The 23116-nt window shown below is 39.2% G+C and overlaps 1 long non-coding RNA gene across 4 annotated transcripts in view; it reads right to left on the bottom strand.

Annotated features, from left to right (window-relative positions):
* LOC140534484 (uncharacterized) overlaps positions 1-23116 on the bottom strand; it is a 394676-nt gene that overhangs the window by 171646 nt on the left and 199914 nt on the right. For all 4 annotated transcript variants that reach the window (XR_011977335.1, XR_011977337.1, XR_011977336.1 and 1 more), the window contains one exon: positions 17231-17291. This is a non-coding gene — a long non-coding RNA (uncharacterized lncRNA). The remainder of the gene's footprint in view (positions 1-17230; positions 17292-23116) is intronic.

Consider the following 23116-nt stretch of genomic DNA (forward strand, 5'->3'; position numbering starts at 1 on the left):
CTTCATTTACCCATCATAATAACAGTTCACAAGCTGATCTCAGAGGACGTCCAATATGATCTCCCCCTTTTAGAGATAAAAAACTGAGTCTTGGAGCATTAAAGTGATTAATCCAAGGTCAGAGCCAGGACTTGAGCCCAGGTATTTTGACCTGCATAGTATAATTTTCCCACTTGCTTCTACATCATAGTTCCTCCCATTTCAATAACATTAGTAATAACAACTGACGTTTATATAATGCTTCATAGTTTGCAGTGATGTACAGATGTTATTTCTCTAGATCCTCTCCAAAATCCTGTGAGATAGGTACTGCAGCTATATTCACCATCACCACCCATTTTACAGATGAGAAAAATGAGGCTCATTGGCATGACTGACTTGCTCATAGTGACACAGCTAGTAAGATATAACTGTAGGATTTGAACACAGTTGTTTCTGTCTCCACTTTTTGAACTCTAGCCACAATTCTACATTGCTTCTTAGGTATATTAAGTACAATTAAATGTGTTTGTGTTTCTTTTTTCCTCTATCTCTAGTGTATTTGTAATATATATGTACCCCTAGAATCTTGCTTTGATGAAAGAATAAATAATCTGCTAGGGTTCTTGGCTAGTCTTTCTTAGTGATGGGGTTATAGGAAGCCTTAGATATGTTTGTATATCTATTTTAATGGTTTGAATATGTATCTTAATGGTTTGAAGGTAAGGGTGGAACACAGAAGAATGATTATTAAATTATAGAATTGGAAAGATCATCTAGACTGATGTCAATATCCTGACTTTGGACAGGCAGGTCCCTTTAAGAACAAAGTCGCAGTGTAGATGGTATGAATTGCCCTCTGTAACAAATGAGAATCATGTAGGCAAGACTGATACATGTGGAGTGGTAACAAGGAGAAATCCCAGGCAAGTTAACAAGACTAAAGGATTATATCTTCTCTTTGGACTTTCATTATATTTTTGATCAATTCAAAGGACTTTGACCATCAGTCTGGAATTAGGAAGACCTGAGTTCAAATTCAACTTCAGCTACTTATTAGCTGTGTAACCCTCTACAAGTCATTGAACCCCTGTCTGCCTCAATCTCCTCAACTACAAAATAGAGATAATAATAACATCTACTTCCCAGGGTTGTTGTGAAGATCAAATGGGATAATATTTGTAAATCATTTAGCATATAGTGGTGCTTCAAAGCACTTGGCACATAGTAGATGCTTCATAAGTGTTTATTCCCTTCCCTTTCATTTCTATCAGTTTTCCTACCTCCAATCTCTCCCTTCTGAAATCTATTCTCCATATACATGATAAATTGATATTCCTAAAACACAAGTTTAATCATGTAAAAAACACCAACAAAAACTTCAGTGGCTCTCCAGGGTCTATTGGATAAAATATGAATTCTTCAGTTTGTCATTAAAGTCCTTCAAAGCACTTTATCATTAAAGTACTCAAGTTGATGAGGTGCTTGTGCTCAGACCCCAGCCCTAGGACCCTATCTGTGGCAATAACCCATGAATGGGCCCCAGTGAGGCAAACTATCTCTCCTTGTTACAAGAACAAAATGATCTCTGTATAATTTCCCTTGTATAAACAGGACTATCTTGTACCAGCAGAACTATCATGCACTGATTCTCACAGTTATCCTATACAATCCAGAGGTCAAGCTATAGATAACAACTCCCCAGGGTTTCCAGTAGTGAATGATGCCTGCACCCAGGGTACAGAAACTATATGTTATTTTAAGAGCTGACCACTCCTCCATCCTGCCCCGCACCACCTAATTAGCATAGATGGCCCACCATTTACTGAACTTTTTCTATGTAAGTTTAGACATTACCCCCATTAAGTTGCAGATTCCCTAAAAAGAACTTTGCCCACTTTATTAGCATTAAAATAAACTTTTGCCCCATGACTGGAATATTTCTTGAGTCCACAAATTCTTTCCAGATGACTCTGCCCTGTACCTCAGTAGTTTTAGGGTCCCTGTATTCCTAAACCACATCAAAACCTATCCTTCCATATTTATGTCCTGACACTCCCCCTCATGCATTCTACATTCCAGCCAGACTGGCCTAATTGCTACTTCCTATGTTCAGAATTCCATTTTCCACCTTCTACCTTTTGGAGGGATCTCTCCATGCCTGGAAAGCTCTCCTTTCATCAGCACTGTCTCTTGGAATCCTGACGTTCCTTTAAGGCTCAGCTCAAAAGACACATTCTATAGGAGGCCTTTATCCATCTCCCCAATTGTCAGCACCCTCAAAAAATTGCTTTATATTTACTTTAATTTTTTTAACTTATTTTTAACTTATGAAATAAAACATGTATTTCCATGATAAAATAGAATTTTAAAAAAAGATGATTGCACATGAAACTGCAAATCTCTTATGTACAACTTGCTATTCCTTGTAAATATATAATAAAGTTATCATGCAAAGTTCTTTTTCCCCTTTTTTTCTTTCCCACCCTCTGCCCTAGAGATAGCTACCATTAAATACAAGTATGTGCGTATACATGTGTGTGTCTGTGTGTAAAATCATTGCATACATACTTCTATTTATTAGTTCTTTCTCTGGATGCACCTAGAATCTTTCTTCATATATTCTTTGCTGCTAATTTGGATATTAGTCAAAATGACTTAGTTGTTCAAAGTTGTTCTTCAAACAATATTGCTGTTATTGTATAGAATATTCTCTTGGCTCTGCTCATTTCTATATTTTCAATGACTTACGTGCGTACATATTGTCTGCTCCTGCCCTACCTTGTGGACTGTACCCTCCTTGAGAGCAAGCTCTGTTTTGTTTCTGTCTTTGTATCTCCAGCATCTACCCCCAGGTCTGTCACATTGCAGGAGCTTGTATATGCTCACCGAATTGATTAAATGGTACAATGAGACTTGAGATCAAATTCTTTTCTCTAGGGAGAAGCACCCAATAACATGCAGTGATTAGAGAGGGGACTTGAGAGTGAGGAAGACCTACAACCTTCCTCTCCCATATACTGGCTGTGCGATCAGTAGTGAGTAGACTGTGTTTAACAACAGGCTCGGGGCAGGAGAGGGGGAGAGAGAGAGGAATATCCCTTCCACTTGTAGAACTTTGATCATCTAATCCTATGATTGCTTTTTCTTTGCATCAGAGTCATCTTCTGATGATGTGGAGAACAGCCTGAGTTTTTGAAAAGTATGCTATCGGAAAGCAAGCAGGAGAGGACTCTTAAGCAGGCCTGGGGTTGAACTATGTGTCTATTATCCAAGGATTAGCTTAGCTAAGAGCACCAAGGCTCACTGTCAGTCACGGCACTAAAGATATGGAAGAATGCTGATCTTCCATGATGGAAGGAGCATTCATAGCACTGAAGTTATAGGTCATCAGAAGTCTTGAAGAAATATTAACATGATCAGTAGAGAATCAAAAGACCTCATGAGTCATCTTGTCCAACCTTCTTATTTTATAAAGAGAAAAACTGAGTCTCAGAACAGTGAAATAGCTTGTCCAGTCATATAAGCAGTGACTGACAGATCCAGGATTCACATTCAGTTCTGGTGATTCCAAATTCCAAATCAAATGTTCTCTCCATTGCACCACGCTTCCTGGGAGAACATTGATTCCATGTTCCTTGCACCTAACATGTGAGAGGAGATATTTAGTTTCTAGGAAGGTAATATCTCACAATACATTTGATTCTTCTATGATGATGAAGATGATGATTCTAGATGAATAACTAGATAGATACAAAGACAAATTCAAAGATATAGAGATAGATGGAGATAGATATAAAAGTTAGAAAGATGAGAGATAGATGAATAGATAGATGCAGAGATAGAGAAAGAAAGATAGGTACATAGGTGGATATATATATATATATTACAGATATAGAGATAGGGAAATAGAGAGATAGATAGATAAGTGGATGGATGGATGAATAGTTGGATAGATAGATGGGTAGATAGATATAGATGGAAGATAGATGGATAGATGGATAGATAGATAGATAGATGGATAGTTAGATAGATGGGTAGATAAATATAGACAGATGATAGATAAGATGCATAGAGCATTTACCAAGCTCTTGATATGTTCCAGCCATTGTGCTAAGTCCAGAAAAGAAGACCCAGGTTTCCTTCAACTCATCAATAATGGAAATGAACATTAGAATTGGGCCTTCTAGAGCAACCCAAACCTAAACAAAGAATTCCACACACCTAATAAGGAGCCATCTGACCTTTGTTGGAGAACCTCTAATGAAGGGAAGCTCGTTACCCTCCAAAGCATTCTCTGCTTCCACTTTAGGATTGCTCTAATACATAGGGAGTTTTCTCTTCCATAATTCCTAAGTTTTCTTCTTTGCACTTTCATTCGAGGCTCCTAGTTTTACTCTCTTAGGCAAAACAACCTTATGGCAGAAGTCAGTAATCAGGGAAGAATCCAGGTCTCTTCTCTCCTCCATCATCCAAGAAATGCTATTCCCCCAGAAAAAAAAAAAACCACACCTCATTTAATAGTTTGAAGCAAAATTAAGAGAACAGAGAAATACATTCCAGGAAAACACAAATACAAAGAGAGAATCACTCGAGAGAGGAAGCAGCTCCCAGGAACAAGACCCCAGGCGGCAGAGGTGAGACCTTCCTATGGACTCAAGAGAGAACCAAGCTTGGGAATCAAAAGCTGATCTTCAGAAAGGAGGCTACAGGAGAGAAAGGACTTCCTGGTCCAGCAGTGAATTGCCTTAGTATACATGGGTTCTTACACAGTTCTCTCTCTACCATCATGCTCACTTTTCCTACAGACGCATGTATTTATGGAAGAGTATACTCAACTCTTAATGGAGGGGAGGTTGTTTTATGGCAATTGTTTTTTATGTTACCACCTTTGCTAAGCAAAAATTATATCTAGTCTCTGACTATTAATGGAAAGCACACAGGTGGAAATGTAAGAGCTGTAATATTAGGAGTATAGACCCACCCTGTACCCTAAAAGCTAAGGTAGCACCCACTCTCTGGAGATCCAGTCTGCCTGTGTGTGTATAAATTGGAACAGAAGAGGGTATTACAACTGTAATATTTCCCCAACCTCAACAATATATCCTTTTGTATATTTTAAGCTGAAATGTCTTATAAAGTGCTTTCTTCCAATTATTTTCTTGTGCTCAAAATTCCTTCTTCCCTTAAAATGTCTGATTTATCATGAAGACAAGTAATTCATATTGGATCAGAGGCACTTGGTGAGTAGGTGATGTTTTAACCATCACTATCAGTCACCTAGGTCTTTCTTTCATAGACTTGATGAAAGAGACAGGATGTCGATCATGTGACTTCTCTAAAATGCCCTGCTCCTTATCTTTGCCTGAGCTTGATAGCATGTGGCAGACAGGAGGGCACCGGGAGATTGCTGCCAAGTCCCTCCCCACACATTGAATACATTGTAAGATAAGGGGGAAGAAATCTGGCATTAAATACCAATCCGTTGCCACTCTATCAGCTAACAGGCAATGTGAAATGGAAGAGGTGGGTGATCTTTAGGCTGACTTCTAGCTCTCAGATTCTTTGATTCCATGGTGATTTCCCCCTTGCTTTCAAAAATGTAATCACTGGCATATGGTGTGACCTCAAAAACTTAGATTGGAGGAAACTTACAATTCCGGCCTTCATAGATAAAGAGCTAAAATTGAGTTGAATCACCAAATGAAATGACCCATAGCACATTGCCCTTTATATGTGGAGGTGCAGCTTTTGAGATATGAAGAACAACTTTGGGGGCGGGGGGAGGATACTCTTCCCTGACCAGCTCTTCAACATGTTGCTTCTTTGACATACTTATAATAAACTCCTTTTAACTCTCAAACAAAAAAATTGCTTTTTCCCCCTCAATGTTATTAGTGAGAGATCACATTGAGAAAGCATGTGATCAGAAGAACTCCCAGACTCACATATCTAGAGCTGGTAGAAATGTCAAGAGCCAACCCTCTCGCTTTACATAAGAGAAGCTGAAGGAGGGGTGGGCTAAGGGATTTTGTCCAAGGTCACACAGAGAGTGTCCTAGTTGGGTTTGGAACTTGGACCTTCTGATTCCAGAACCAGGGTAACAGGATGGTCAGGGATGCAAGGATGATGCATGCCCCTGGAACAGAATTAATCTGAGTTTCTGCCTCTAACTCACCCAATGACAGATCAAACCCCAAGTCCTGTGTCTCACTAGCAGGTTAACAACAGGAGTAAATGAGCCATTTTGGTAAATACAAGCACCATAAAAACAGACCGATACTTGATTACCTTTGTATAGTTACAGTCAAGTGGATAAGCATTTATTAAGCACTTACTACATACATGTCACTCTGTTGCATGCTGGGCATACAACAAAAGGCAAACATAGTTCCTCATCTCATGGAGCCTACATTAGAATGGGTAAGATGACATATAAATAAAAGTCTCAGAGGCCATAGAGTCTAACCTTCATTTTATAGAGGAGGAAACTGAAAAGTAAACAGAGGTTAAGTGAACAGCTTAAGACTGTAAGTAATTAGTAGCAAAACTGGGAATTAATTTCTTGTCCTATGGGTGCCAAGTTTGGTAGGAGAGTTCAGAGCTCTTTCTGCCATATCACATCTCCCCTTTCTTACTGAGTGTTCATGGCATTGCCCTGTTGTGGTTTTCTCTGTACCTGTGAGTCTTCTTCCCCATCACATATGCATGACTGTACCCTAAGGATGACCTGGACCCTCCTTTCTTCTCTCTTTACATTCTATTTCTTGGTAATTACATCAATTCCTGTTGGTTCAGTTATCATCACTCTTCAAATTGACAAGTGAATCTGCATATCCAGCTCTCACATCTTTCCTGAGTCTCAGTCCTGCTTGTGTGTTGGATCTTGCCACCTAGATATCCTATGAGCATCTTAAATGCAATTTGTCCAAAACAGAACTCATTCTTTTCCCCACCTAAATCTACCACTCTTCCTAACTTCTCTATTTCTGTTTAGGGTACTTAGCATCCTAAACACTCAGATTTACGACTTTGGAGTTGTTCTTGACTAGGGTGGGCCTTCTAGGTCCTTGGGTACAGCCTTTTGACTGAGTCCAAGTTTTACAAAACAAATTATTTTATTAAGGGGATTGGTTCTGTGAAATTTGGATTCAATCAAAAGACTGCATTCAAGGACCTAGAGGGTCACATGTGGCCTCAAGACCACAGGTTCCCCACCCCTGTTCTTGACTCTTAACTCCCACTCGCAACTTCTTCCCATTGCCATACCCAATCAATTTTTATGCCTTGTCAGTTCTACCTCTACAGCACATCCCATATATGTCTTCTGTTCTTTTACGTGACCCTACTTCAGGACTTTTTCAACTTTCAACTGTATTATACCATAGCCTTCTTATCGGTCTCCCAGACTCCAATGTTTCTCTGCTTTCCAATCCACTCCACATACAGAGGCTATATTGATATTCTGAAAACATAGATCTGATTATGTTACTCTCCTGCTCAAAAATCTTTAGTGACTCCCTATTACATCTTAAAAAAAAAAAAAACACCTCAAATAAATAGTATAATAAAAACTCCTGTTTGGCATTTAAAGCCCTTCTCAATCCATCTTTCCAGACTGATTGCTCTTTCCTTTCTTTTATGAATTCTACACTCCAGCCGATCTGGTCAGTTTGCTCTTCTCTGGACACAATATTCCCTCTTTCATCTCCGTGTCACCACACAGGCTTTCCCATATGCCTCAGTGAATAAGCTTTTAGACAAAGAAGCAGGGGGATAAGCTGGTAAGAGCCCTGGACTGGGGATTTGAGAAGCTGTGTTATCTTGTTTTTTTCTGCTTACTCCATTTAGGACCTTGGGAACATTGCCTCTCCCTTTTCAGGCTTTACTTTTGCTCATTTGCAAAATAAGAGCATTGAAATAAACAGTTCTTCAGATATATTCCAGCTCTAAAGTTCTCCAAGACCATATAAAATGTTTTGTTTTTCTCTTTTGTTTAAAATGACGCCGTTAATAAACACCTGTATCAGCATTTTTGTCCCACCCACGTTCAGAGCTTCTATCGTTTGATACCTAAGTACATTTGGAAAGTGGAATCCCATTGTCAAATACCTATCTCCTAGAAATTGCACTATGGCTTTTAGGAAAATATGATCAATATTATGATAGTTCAAGAAGAAGTCGCAAGAGAAGACGCAAGCAATTTTCTCCATTTACTTTCTCTTCTACCTTTTGATTCTGGACACTTTTCCTATTTACAATTATCTTGGCCTATTGAGCAATCGTGTTTTTATTACACAATCATGTGTCTTCTTATTACTGGGCTTAAAGATGTATCTTTTTGTTTGTGGTGGGGTGTGAGCGTTGGGGTGGGGCCCAGCGCTGTGATGTCACTAATGTGGGCAGCTGCCATGTGAGGAAGCTTCCCTGAACAAGATACTCATCTTGTCTGTAGAGAGAGCTGCCTAGAACTCCAAGAGGTTAAGTGAGTGCCTAGGGTCACACAGCCAGTGTGCATCAGAAGCAAGATTTCACCCAGGTCTTCCCCAGTCTAAGAAGGGCCTTCTGTGCCCTACATCATGCTGTCTTACCATAATTTGCCTTATAAACACAAAATGTGTATATATATATATATATATATGTATATGTGTGTATGTGTATGTCTATATGTGTGTGTATATATTCACACACACATACACATGCATGTGTATGTATGTATATTATATTATGTATATTACATTATGTATATATTGTATATTATGTATATGTATTATATATGTATACACACACACACACACACACATATATATATATATATATATATATATATATATATATATAAAACAAAGGATCCACCTATTCGACCTCAAAAAATTAAGACATGAGAGAACCATCTGGTTTCCTTGGATTGTTCAGACCAGTGGGTCTTCCTAAATTCAAAGCAAGTTGGTGGGTCTCCAAAGAATTAAGGAACTTAGGGAATTAGTCAGCCAGTCAACAAGTCTTTATTAAGCACCTACTATGTGCTAGGTCCTGTGCCAAGGACAGGGAAGAGGAGCAAAGAATTATGTGTGGCAAGAGAAATACTTGTAGAAGGGGCAGAAATTTTAGAGTGAAGAGTGTTACAGACCTTTTCACATGTTCCTTCTCCTTGGATTAACCCAAGGTAAGTGTGAATAGAAAAAAAATCTGTTATGAATGAAAATTCAGATTGATATAGTACAATTTAAAAAGTATTTGATTTATCTGTCCAAGAAGGAAGGTAGTGTAGGAGTGATCCTCCTCTTACAGACGAGGAAACAGTCTAAGAGAGCTGACCTGCCCAACTAGTAAGTGAGGCTCAAAGTCACATATGTATTCACATCCAATGCCTTTTCAATCATATATCTTTCTCACTATTCAAAGAAGGAAAACATTAAGAAACAAAAAACAAAAACAAAACTTGTTTTATTTTGTTAAGTACTTCTTCCTGTTTGTAACACTAACAGGTTTACTTTTATCATTGTCATCTGGCTTGGGATAACATTAAAATAATCGCACGATCACTGAGAGGTAGGGTGGTATAGTGGATGGCGAGGTAGCCTCAGTGAGGAGGATTTGGACAAGGGACCTGACATCTCATTCAGTCATTCAGTCAGCCAGCAAGCATTTATTAATTGTTTACCATGTGCTAATTGCTCTCAGTGCCCCTGGCCAGCTATTAAGGACCACAAATTGCAAAGAAGATATTGATTTGCATTGGTAAAAGGAATGTCCTCTTTGGGAATTCCCTACACCAATGAAATCACAGGTCTAGTCTAATTAAAAAATGTTCCTTAAACATAGAATAATTGCTGCTCATGGTCCACAAATGTCCTGAGCAAGAGAATCTGAAAGAGAGAATGAGAGCCTGGAATTTTGCTATGAGGCATCCATCTAGTTGAATTGGTCTACCATATCCTATCTTTCTTGTCAACATGGGGTGAATGGGTTATTGATTGTAAAACCATATAAGGTTGATTCAAGAATCCTTTGAGTCTCTTGATGAAGAATAGGGAAGGAGGAGAGTTATTTTCCATCTAAGCTACCATTTCATCATTATCTAGAATGTACATTGGGGAAATAGGGAACATCTGGGGTCAGGGATGGCTCAATGTAAAAGTAGAATATGCAGCCAATATATATTTCTGATTAGGTTCAGGAAAGGGACTTCCAGATCCTTAAATGATATAGCCCCATTGGCCTGCCAGTGTTAAAAAATCCTTCCACTCCTCTAGCTCCATTGAGTTAAGGTCATGTTCCCCAAAATGATTTGGCAATGAAACATCTTTAGTCTTGAAATGTGTTGATAAGATCTATAATGGAATACCCTTGAGATATTGGAGGCTGAAAAAATTTTGCACTTAATGACAGACTAGACTATTGAAATATCTTTGTAATTTGTTTTTCTAATTCTAGCCTCTTCTCTCCAAACCATTTTTCCCACTGATTGATTTTCCCTTAAATTGATATTCAGAAGATACAAGTCCAGTCATAGCACTCTCCTCATTAAGAAACTCTAGTGGGTCTTTCTTTCCATTAGAATAAAGTATGGATTCTATCATTTTACATTTAGAGCCCTTTATGACTTGGTTCCAGCCTATCTTTCCACATGTATTTCATGTACTCCCATTCTCTATGAGCCAGGAAAATTGGTCTACTTGCTATTTCTTAAACAGGATGATTCTTATACATCTCTTGCATCTGTGCCATTGATAATACTTGGAATGCTGTTCCTTCTTTCTCTGGAATCCTTAACTCCCTTCAAGGCTTATCTCAGGTGCTACCTACTACGCAAAAACTTTCCTGCTTCCCTTAGCTGTTTATATTCTCCTCCTACTTTCCACCTTCCAGAATTACTTTGTATTTATGATATTCAGGGAGTGGAGCTCTGACTTCATTGGTATTGGGAACACCCATCTATGAAAATTCCCTTTACCAATGCAAACATGCACCTTCTCTCTCATTTAGAGTTCTAGGGAGTTTCCTAGAGCTTTCATAGTCCACCTTGGTCTGCTCGGAGAGTGGGCTCAGACTGAGAACAAGTTCTACAAAACTCATTGGTCCCTCTGTTTACTTGTTGTCTCCTCCATTAAATTATGAGCTCCTTTGAGGGCGGGGATTGTCTTTTGCCTTTCTTCATATCGCCAGTGCTTAATAAATATTCATTGACTAAGAGGTTAAGTGATTTGTCCAGAGCCACACAGTCACTATGTGTCAGAATTAGAACCCGAGGCCAGGTCTTCTTAACGTCAAGATTCCAGCTCTCTGGTCACTCAGAAGTGCCTCTTGTCTATTTAGATATACACTATATGTATTCTTTACTCTCTTGTTACTTTATGTATGCTTGTATTTATTTATGTAGCAAGGATGGCTTACTATCCCAGAGTCAGGATTCTAGGGACAACCCTGAGGAAAATTTGAATGTCTCTTCTCTATTGTTACTGTGTTAACCCCACCCATTGTCAGTGGTTCACCACAGTTATGTATCAGTGAGACACCAGCACTAACACTAAATAGAATTTAATGGATTAATATCACTGAGCCTTTTCAAGGGAATATTTACCTCAAAGATACAGTGAGAACCAAAGTACAAACATTTCTCCCCCTCCTCTAACACCTCAGGGGCATATTCTCTCACATATCACCTCAACCAGTGGGGAGAGCAGGCTCAGACTTTGAACAGTTCCTTCATAGCATTAGTCCCATCAAATTGAGTTCCAAGGCAGCATCACTGCAGGATGAGATCGCTTCTCCGCTTCTCCTATGGCTGCATATAAAGGTTACACCTTGTTCCTTAGGGCACTGATGCCCAGGCTGGCTGTAAAATTCAACATGGACATTCCCCCCACATTACTAGATTCCCAGACTCCAGGATTCCTACAGGGCTTGCTTTCCTGATTTTATTAAACTTGCAGATTCCAGATTAATCCCCTAACCTAAAATGAAGCACCATGTGTAGAGTTCTTAGAACCATTATTATTTGACCTGAGGCCTCTCCCTTCACAGCCTTATCTCTCATTAGATTATATTAGAAAGAAGTCAGCTGAAGAAAAATCCAACCAAGAGAAAGGGCCAAGGTCAAAGACATCCTCATTTCTGCTATTTTCTGCCACATGGTTAGCAAAACAGAACCAGTCACAGAATATCTACACTTGCTCCAAAACAGGCTCCCCAGACTTTTCCAAATGGGAAATTGCATCAGCTGAATACATTGATACATTCCCAAACAGCCTAGTAGGGACTGGGCTCATTGGTCAATCTCTCCATTCGTTTATATATGTACTGATGGATGACTCCACCAGAATATCAGTTCTTTGAGGGAACTTGTCCACTAGGTGATCATTTCTATCTTAGCTCTCCCATTAGAACCTCCTTTAGGGTAGGAGTGATCCTTGCCTTTCTTGGTGCCCCTAGCACTTAACACAGCATCTGGCATGTAGTAAGTAAATGCTTATCAATGAATTGATTGAGTGAGGACTACTTTGTTTTTGGCTTTGTATGCACATTCTTCTCACAAATGGTTTATAGTAAGTGCTCAATTATTAATGAATTAAATTGAACATGTATCATGCTTTCCTTCTATAACTACAACCTACAAATCTTGTGCATATAAAATTGGAACATGGCCTAGAATTGGTTTTTTTCTTCACTGTGTGTGTGTGTATATATGCACATATGTAGGCAAATCAATGTATTCATTATTTGACATATGCATGTATACACACAAATAGATTGCTTTTAAAGAACTCTCATTTTAGAGGTGTGGTATTTAGTGTGATAACCTAGATTCAGATGGATATGGTAATTATTTTTCATGAATTCATGATTTCATATTTAATATTTTTAAGAGGGAAGAAATCTTTCTAATGCTTAACAATTTTCTTAGGGGACCCCTATTCATTTTTTTCTCAGAACACAATCAGCATTCTGCAGAATATACTTTAGGAAATGCTGAGTTAAGGCTTTGTCTCCAGACACTAGATTAAACCATTAGCCCAAAGTCAGATAAGCTGGGAGTGGGATTCAGGACAGGGACATTTTGATGGGGGAGGGAAAGCTAAGTAGTCCAGTTCAGACCTTGTAAGATGCCTCCTTAGCAGCCAGGGTAGCAGGAGGGGTTTGAACACATGGTGGGGGGAGGCATATACATGGGCAATCTTAAACCCTCATTTGAGAAGCAGCCAGGTAGATTAGCAGGTTGAGGGCTGGTCCTGGAGTCAGGAAGACCTGGGTTTGCTTCAGACACTTACTAGCTGAGTGATCCTTGGCAAAAACACCTAAACTCTTTAGATGTCAGTTTATTCATCTGCAAAAATGAACTCAATTACTTGTAAAGTCTCTTACAGCTCTAAATATATGATTGAATGTGTTAAGATACTCTATAAGATGCTGGATAGAAAGAAGAAAATGACATAATTCCTTCCTTCAAGTAGTTTTCATGATATTAAGGGGTGATCTGTTCACACACAAATTTATATAAAATAAATACAAACTACGAGAGAGAGAGAGAGGTTTGAGAGGGAGGGAGAGGAGAGAGAGACAGAGACAGAGAGAGAGAGGCAGAGAGAGAGACTAGCAGGGGAGGTGGGGGTAGGGAGGGATCAAGAAAGATCTTGAATTAGAAGTGACACTCAAGCTAAGCTTTGAAGGAAACTAGGGCAGCTAGGTTGCACATTAGATAGAGCACCCACCAGACCTGGAGTCAGGAAGACCTGAGTTGAAATACAGCCTTAGACATTTTCTAGCTGTGACTAGCATCCTGTCTGCCTCCATTTCCTCATGTATAAAATGAGCTGGAGAAGGAAATGGCAAACCACTCCAGAATCTCTGCCAAGAAAACCCTGACATGGGATCATGAAGAATTGGACGCAACTGAAAATGATAACAAGGGATTCTAAACAAGGGGTTCTGAGCAACAACAAGGGATTCTAAAAGGTGCAGATGGGGAGGGAGTACATTCTTGGCATGAGGAACAACCTGTGCAAAGGCATGGAGATGAGAGATGGAATGTTTTATATGAGAAATGACAAATAGTTCATTCTGAAGAGATCAAAAAGTAGATAAAAGGGAATAATAGTTAATAAGGCTCAAAAAGCAGATTAGAGTTAAATTGTGACAGATTTTATCTTTAAAAACTACCCAGGGAGTGAGGATGCCCAGAAAGAACCAAAAATATGATCACTACTATCCTGTTACCTAAAAGAGTTTCAATGTACAGCCACTCTGCTTGAAGGATCCATCCATCAGTGAGAGATTCCAACAAGGGTGGTAGCTATGAGTGTGATTGGACAGAAGGGGACACATGGGAGAGGTAGATTTGCCAAGTCCTGGAAACTGATCGGGATATATATGTGGCAAGGGAAGTGAGGGGCTGAGAATGACTCCAAAGTGGTCACCTGAAGTAGTGGGATGTACCCTTGACAAGAATAAACCATTGGGAATAGACAATGCCACTTTGAGTCAAACAAACCTATGGCCCATCTGGTCCGATGTCCTGTCTCCAAAGGTGACACCAAGGAGTCTGTGAAGGACCTCTAAGCAATCTAATGTCCCTTGTTATACTGTCTTGGAACTTTTAGTCATTCTTTTATCTCAGTATTTTTAAATATCTTTCCATCATGGCATTAAGTATCTAGCAGTACTATGTAGCTAACAGCACTGCTTCTCCATGGCAAACACTATGACAGTTTCAAGAGACAATGTTCTGGAGGGAGGGTTTGGGAAGGTTTGGGAAGGGGCTAGAGACTCTGAAACACTGAAAAGGCCCTGGTGGGGAGGTTATCAGAAGGGGAAGAAATAGGACAGGGCTGGACCTCCAAGGACCCCACCTGGTGTATGGTCATAGAAGTTGGGAAGGAATCATACAATCTGTTAACTCAATATTTAGACTTATTGTTCTTGCCGATTTGATACTGAGTTTGGTTATTTCACCCATTAAGTATCAGTGCCCTGGGCCGAGGTACTAACATCCCCCCTCCTTAGTTATGACTCTGGCTGGATGAGTACCTACAGTTGGGAATGATGGCACACAGAAAGAAGTAATGATCACTGCTAATTTATAACCTAAAACAGAGTTCCAGTGTTCATGCTACCATCTTTTGATCTGATAAAAGCATCAGGTCAATTGTTATGGTATTCAGGTTAGCATGCAAAGACCTGGTCTCCTTACTGTGGGACTATGGAACTGTAACTAAGTCAATCCTTCTCTTTCTCCATATATAAAATGAAGGTCAAGTCTGTTCTCCCTCCTTTACAGACTTCATGAGAAAAGTGCTCATAAGTGAGTGGCAATAGGATCCTAGACCCAGAGACTGAAGAAACCTTATCAGTCATCTATGACAATGCCCTCATTTTACAGCTGGGGAAAATGAGTCTCTGGGAGGCACAGTGATTTGCCCAAAGTGACACAACATAGGAGGAGATTTGGACCCCTATACTCTGACTTCAGAGATGGAGCTCTTTCCACTGTACCAGTCCACTTTATAACTATCATGTGCTTTAGAAACATGAGCCAGGATTTTCAGTATCTTCTGAGAGGCAGGGCTGACCTTTGAACCAAGATCTGAATTGAAATCTTACTTCTGACACCTACTGACTCTGTGACTCTGGGCCAGTTACCTAATGCCTCAGTGTTCAGGCAACTTTCTGAAATTATAAGTTTCAGGCAAGGTGATGATCAGCATCCACAGACAGAGTTTTCTCTTTGGGGAGTTCTCTATACTAATGAAATCACAAGGCCAGCTTATATTCCCATTATTCTAACATTCAATAGACTGAGCACCATAGTTTGAAGAGTTAACTCTGAAATATGCTTTAGTCTTCAAACACCACTGGGATAAAGTCAAGGGCATTGTATTTTTAAGCTCCCTTGGAGGGGATTTAGAAGGTTCATGAAGAGTAGGTTGAATGATGTAAATTTATTCTTGAAATAAAAACTGGGCACAATTATGGAGGATGGAAACAGGCTCCTAAAAAAGGCAGAATTCCCCAAGTGATTAGAATCCCTGCCTGAGCAACTTAGGTCACTACTAATATTAGCATCTAATATGTATGATCCATATCTATTTTTATCTAGCCTCACCAGCCAGAAGTTGGGGAGTAATTATGTTCCCTGTATTAATATCTCCGGGCAGAGTAAATCATCTGTCTTGGGTCTTTGGAAACCCGAGTGAAAAAAAGAGGCCATATATTTGTAACATTAATGCTATGATAGATTACTAACAAAATACTCTTTGTAATGTATGAAGCAACATACCAAGACAGAAGTGACTGCTGTGAAAGCTTTCAGATCCCAAATGGCTCCACAGTTCCTTTTCCTTAACCAGCTTCTTCAAAGTCATCAAAAAAAGGATGACAAATCTTTTTTTTTTAAATCACATAACTTTAAAAACTGTTCTCCTACCCACAATCCCCCTCCTCCATATCCCTTCCCCAATTCTTTCTTTACTATGACTCATTGAATTCTCCCTCTATTCCTGTGATTTCTTCAGAAATCTATTAGAGCTCTGCCTGCAGGAGTAGGACTATTAAGGGAGAATTTAGCCTTGCTCTACTGAGAGCAGGTCTATTATTCAATGACTCTCCAAAAAGGATATTTGTCATGTTCTCCCTCTGGTCAATCTTCCAGCTTCCCCTTTCCCCTCCTTTTTCCCCCAATAGATTCACAGGATGTGATCTAGATTTCAAGCTAAAAGGGACCAGAGAAGCCATTTGGATCATGTGTAGAAACAACTCGTAATCGAATGAGGAATTTGATCTATCTTTCTGAGTTGAAATCTGGTCTCAGATACTTACTAGTTCAGGTAACTCTTTGAGAAGTTAAAGAGATGATTATAAGGACCAGACCTGAAATTTCATTGGTGTAGGGAAATACAATACAATAGAACACAGACAATGTTAATATGTGGTTTTCTAAGGCAGTATGCAGCCTACAGGGATCCTTATGCATGAAATGAGTAGCCCCCAGTTTAACTCTGGCACCTCCACCATAGAGCATTAAGAAACTTAAGTGACTTTCCCTTGTCCAGGGTCATTCACACAAAATAGGTCAGAGGAAAGACTTCAGTTCAAGTCTTCCTGACTCTGAGGACACCCAGGACACATGGAAGAAAGTAACTTCATAAGTCTCCCTTTCATATCTAAAATAAGTCATTACTAAATGCCTGCTTGAAATGAAAAGCAGTCTTTATGATTCAAATTTATATTCGATAAGTAATTATTAAGCACTCACCTTGTGCAAGGCTGTAGGCATACACACACTCAGGTTTTCCTGACTCCAGGTCCTATGCCATCTAGAACAATAATAACAATAAATCATTATTAAAACAATCATTCATAATCATTAATAGTAACTAGCATTTATATATTTCTTACTATGTGCCAGACACTGTTTATTAATTACTTCATTTGATCCTCACAACAATCCCATGAAGGTAGGTACTTTTCTTTATTTTACAGTTGAGGAAACTGAGGCAATCAGAAATTAAATGATTTTTCCAGAGCGTAGTTAAAATATCTGAGCTGGGATTTATATCTGTATATGTATATGTATATTGTGAATATAAGTGCATGCATGTATATGTACTGTGTAGGTGTACATAGATATAGGCATCTGTGTGCATCTGTGTATGTTGTATGCATAGTGCACATACACACATAAGCATGTGCATATATACATATATGTATATATTCTATATAATATAAACATAGGTGACGTGTGTGTGTATTTGTTTGGGCAATTTGATGGCTCAGTGGATAAAGCACAGGACTAGAGTCAGGAAGACCCGAGTTTATATCTGGTCTCAGACTCTTACCAGCAATGTGTTTCTGGGCAAATCACTTCACCCTGTTTGCCTCAATTTCCTCATCTGTAAATGAGCTATGGAAGGAAATGGCAAACCACTCTAGTATGTCTGCCAGGAAAACCCCAAATGGGGTCATGAAGAGTCCGACATGACTGAAATAACTCAACGACAACAATGTGTGTGTATAAACACACACATATTTTTATGGATATGTACATATCTATACACATACATATATACAAACATAAATATATTTGATAACTATATAGGGCCATATATTCTGAGAGCTGAGAGTTAGGGAGACCAATTAGGAGTCAATTTCAAAGGTCTAGGCAAGAGGTAATCAAGGACTAAATTTGGACAGTGCCTCTGGCAATAGAAAAGAGAGAATATATAGAAGAGGGGTCATAAATTTAAAGCTGGAAAGCATTTCAGAGACTATGTAGTCCCACCTCCTCATTTTACAGATAAGAGTAAGGTCCATGGATTTTAGATTAAGAGCAGGAAGGGACCTAGAAGTCCCTACTTTTTTTTCCTTAATAGAGGAAAAAGCCAAGGCCAAGAGAGGAGGTAATCTGCCCAGGGTCATGCAGGTATTTAGCAGCAGAACCAGGATTTGAACCGTCCCTCCCAAAGGAGTTTCAAGTCTTGGTTGTGTATTTTCTACGTATACTTAATTATGTGTATGTCTCTCCCCTGATAAAATATGAGCTACTTGAGGGCCAGGGCTCTTTCATTTTTATCTTTGTATCTCTAGAGCCAAGTGCAGTGCCTGGCAAAACACTTATTGATTGAATGACTGAAATCATATGCTCCAACTCCCAGGTTAGCCTAATTTCCAATGTAGCCCCCCTATCTTCCCATAGATGTCACAGTTGTTGCTGGAGAACATTGCAGGAAATCTCACTCAATATGTACGGGATGACTCAAAAATCTTAGGGTAAGACTTCGCTAATATTTGGGGGGCTCCTTGTCTATTCAAATTTATTGGATTTCATTGGAAGGGAAATTTTATTAACACCATGAGTTGCTATTAACAAATGCACGTTGGACATGGGACATGGGAAAAGTGTTATTTTAGGTTTTTGTCTACTCCCTTAAACCAGACCAAAGGCCCCTTTTGTCAAGATGCCAGCATTCAACTAGAGTTACTGAATATAAAATGACCTCAGGGAGAGGGTTGAGGGTGTGGGAGGGAAGACGAATATGTTTTCCTAATTAAGTATGTTTTCTTGAGATAAAACTGGATCTCAAGCTAGTTTTCCAAACTTTCTGTGGTTTCAAAGTCAAGGGGGTGAAATAAGCACCATTGTCTCAAAAGGGATGAGAAATGGGAGACAAATACCCCTTTCTTCTATCTGCCAATGGATCCATGATCTCACCAGGGTGAGAATCCCTTCTTTCCAGCAGTGCCCTCTCTTTACCTTTTGATCCTGTGCAGTCCTTGACTATGTTCCCTCACAAACTTCCCCTCGTGGATCTGCCCAATGTACAAGATATCTTTCTCTGGGTCTTTTAGCATGTCATGGGTGCCAGAGTGCCACCATTTATCCCTCCCTCTAGACTTAGGATGAGTCCACCTCCTTTTCTAATTGCCAATAGATCTTGATGATGTCCAGCATGCTACTTCCTGCATGCAATCAAAATAATGCCTCTGGTCTATTTACATTGACTCCGTAACTTTCCATTACCCTTTTACTTATCTGCCATTTTGATTTTTCAAAGATCATACTGTTCCATTATGTAAGGCCATAAATCTTGGTGGAAAAAACACTGACGCTTTAAAAAGACGGAATTTTATGTTGGGGATTAGTTTGGAAACATGAAAAATGGAGGAAAGTGTACTAAATGGCTTAGAAGTCAGAGGACCTATGTTCCAATTCCACCCTTGACTTGTGACCTTGGGCAAGTTACATGATCTTTCTGGGCCCCAGTTTCCTCATCTGTAAGATGAAGAAGCAGGATTAGGTGGTTTGTAGATATCTATCAGTTTTAGATCTGTGATACTAGAAAAGGAACAGTACCATGTATAGTACTAGAATATATAGTGTCTCTGATATTATAAAAGCTTTGTACAATTTCCTAAAAGCAATGCAATTCACTCTCCTCTTTTGGATTCTGCTTATTCAACCAAGATGCCTATTTCAGATTCATGTAATGATATACAAACCCAATGGGCCACAATTTAGATTGTTACAATTACACAGATAGTCAGAGCTACTCCGTTCCTTCAAATCACTCACACCATTCCCCTCCTCCTACTCTAAGCCTATCAAAGCATAACTTCCAATAACATTGTCAGTGAGGAAAAATATTCTGTGTTTCCCAGTATATACATTCTTCTTCAGAAAGAGATTCCAGAATGGATTGTCACCCCTCTTCACTGCTCTCCATCCATAACAATATGTGTCCTTATATAGCTTATATTCCAAATTGGAGGCTTAGGGAGAAGATGGATGGGAAAAAAGAGGGTCTCCTCCCACCTAAGAAAAAGCCTTTCTGCCTTACATGAACTGATGCTGAATAAAGTGAGAAGAACCAGGAGAACATTGTACACAGTAAAAGCAACTTTGACAGACTTCGCTCTTCTCAGCAGGGCAATGATCTAAGACAATTCCAAAAGAGTCATGATGGGAAATGCTTTCCATATCCAGAGAAAGAACAGTGGAGTCTGGATGAGGACCAAAGCATACTTTTTCTCTCTCTCTCTTTTTTTCTTTCTCATGGTTTTTCCCTTTTGTTCTGATTCTTCTTTCACAACATGACAATGAGGAAATATGTTTAACATGACTGTACATGCCTATATCCGATTGCTCGCCATATTGGGGAAGGGGAAGGAAAAGGAGTAGGAAAAATTTAGAGCTCAAAATTTTTAAAAAATAAATGTTCACGATTAAAAATAAATAATTTTTTTTTTTTATTTTAAAAAGAAAGAGACCTTCTTGTAGGACTCCTATGGGGAAACAGGAGAGAGGGTCTTACCTTCTCTCATCCTCATAGTCAATATTCCGAGACTACCTTTTAGTTTTATAGTTTTTAGCACTGGTCTTAGAACTAGAAGACTTGGATTTCAATCTAGATTTGGCCATTTCATTGACTATGAAACCATAAGGAAGTAGTTCACCTCTCCCTTCCTTCCCTGTTTTTTGTTTTAATCTGTTAAAAGAAAAGGGTTAGACAAGACGATCACCTCCCAACCTTAAGTTGGGTTCCTCCCAACCTTCAGTAAATCTATTCTAAATGCCTCACCCAGGAGATATGTGACCCTGTAAGTCATACTCTAGGCTTCAATTTCCCTATCTTTGAAATAAAAGTCTGGGTTTAATAGCTTCGAAGATCCCTTTTAGCTCTAAAGCTTTGATCCCATGACCATGTCACAGCTTGAATGGCCTTTCAACATCCTCTAATCCAACTCCATTTCCCTTCCCACAGATGAGGACTCTATAGACCAAAAAATGTAAAGTTTATCCAATGTCACACAGCTAGCTCATGGCAAAGCCCGGAGTGAGGATTTTTTTTTAAAGTGAATGTGAAATAGGTATTCAGCACTACACCTTAGCCCAAATTAGCTCTATTAAACTGAAACAAAGCCAAATATGACCTTGAAGTCAGAATGAAATAGATTCAAGTTTCCCTATCCCCATACCCCTCCAACCCCAGGTATACTGACTGTGTGACCCTGGGTACTTAACTAGATCCTTCAGTGCCCCAGACACTTTAAATTGCAGACCAAGTGCTGGTGTGTATTGGTGTCTGCCTCAGTTCCCTCATCTGTAAAATGGGGATAATAATAGCACCTACCTCCCAGGATTGTTGTGAGGATCAAAGCAGAACATAATTGTAAAGCACTTAGCATAATACCCAGGACATGCTAGGCACTTGATAAAACAAAAAGAAAAAGTGATTAAATAAATGGTGGCACGTGAATACAACAGGTAATCACTGTTGAATTAGAAACAGAGAATATGATGGATTCAGAGAGGCAGGCGATAACTTACAGGACCTGATGCAAAGCAAAGCTCGCAGAAGGAGAAAAGCAATGTAAACAGTGACAATAGCCATTGAGAAAGGAAAAAACAACGTCTACAATAAAAACAGAAACAATACTTGGTAATTATTGTTACTGAACTTGGTCCCAAATATGAGGTATAACGATGTACCTCCCTCCCATTCTTTCAAGAATAGAAGAACAGGTACAGAATGGTACATATGTCATCAGGTGTGGTTGGTTAGATTTATTGGACTTGTCTGGTTTTTAGGTTTTGGTGTAAGGGATGGTTCTCATGGTACAGAAAGAGAGGAATATACTGGAAAATATATGTCGGGGTTGGGGCGGACAGCTAAGTGGTGCAATAGATAGAGTGCCAGGCCCAGAGATAGGACGACATCTTTCTGAGTTCAAATCTGGCCTTAGATATTTACTACCTGTGTGACCCTGGGCAAGTCACTTAATCCTGTTTGCCTCAGTTTCCTCATCTGTAAATGGGCTGGAGAAACCAGCCAACCACTCCAGTATCTTTGCCAAGAAAACCTCAAATGGGGTCACAAAGAGTCTGACTTGATTGAACAGTAAGCAGAACGAAATACATATGAGTACCGTATACATATGTAGATTGCTAAATAGATGCAAAAGCTATCATTTTTTTTTAATAAAAAAAGAAAGAATAAAGTTAGGAAACAGGAAGTGAGAAAGCCCTTTTTGAGGTTGCTCTGGGCTTCATCTCTGAGTATTATCCCCCTTCCTGCCTGAGGAATATATTTATAATCCCAGCTTCTTCAAAGAAATCTTTCCCAATCCCTCTTATTAATTAATTCTCTCTCTTCATTAACTATCCTTTAATTAATCCCTCTATTGACAATATATATATAAAATCTCCCCCATTAGCTCCTTGAGGGCTTTTGCTTTTCTTTATAGCTCCAGTGCTGAACACAATGCCTGGCACATAGTAGGTAAATAAAAATTGCTTATTGACTGACAGATACTTCTTTACAGCTGTTATAGGAGGTTTGGGGTTTACTTAACACGAACTTTGTCTTGTTAACCTATCTTAGCTTAGCCTCGCCTGAACTTGTCTTCATGCCCATGTTCCAGTAAGGAAATGAGCAACACAAGCCATAGATTCATTTTCTAAGCTTCCATTAGATAATCAGTGGAGAACAAGGCCAGAGGGGCTGTACCTTCATCTTGGCTTTGACATTTGGAGTGCCCACTACAGCTGACTGTGAGAATCCTCCAATTACCAAATTTACAAAAACAACTTGACCCCCAGCAATCTATCCACCCAATCCCATCAGAATGCCTGTCCTTGGTA

This window comes from Notamacropus eugenii, chromosome 3 (assembly GCF_028372415.1).
Source record: "Notamacropus eugenii isolate mMacEug1 chromosome 3, mMacEug1.pri_v2, whole genome shotgun sequence".
In the NCBI taxonomy this organism is placed as follows: Eukaryota; Metazoa; Chordata; class Mammalia; order Diprotodontia; family Macropodidae; genus Notamacropus; species Notamacropus eugenii.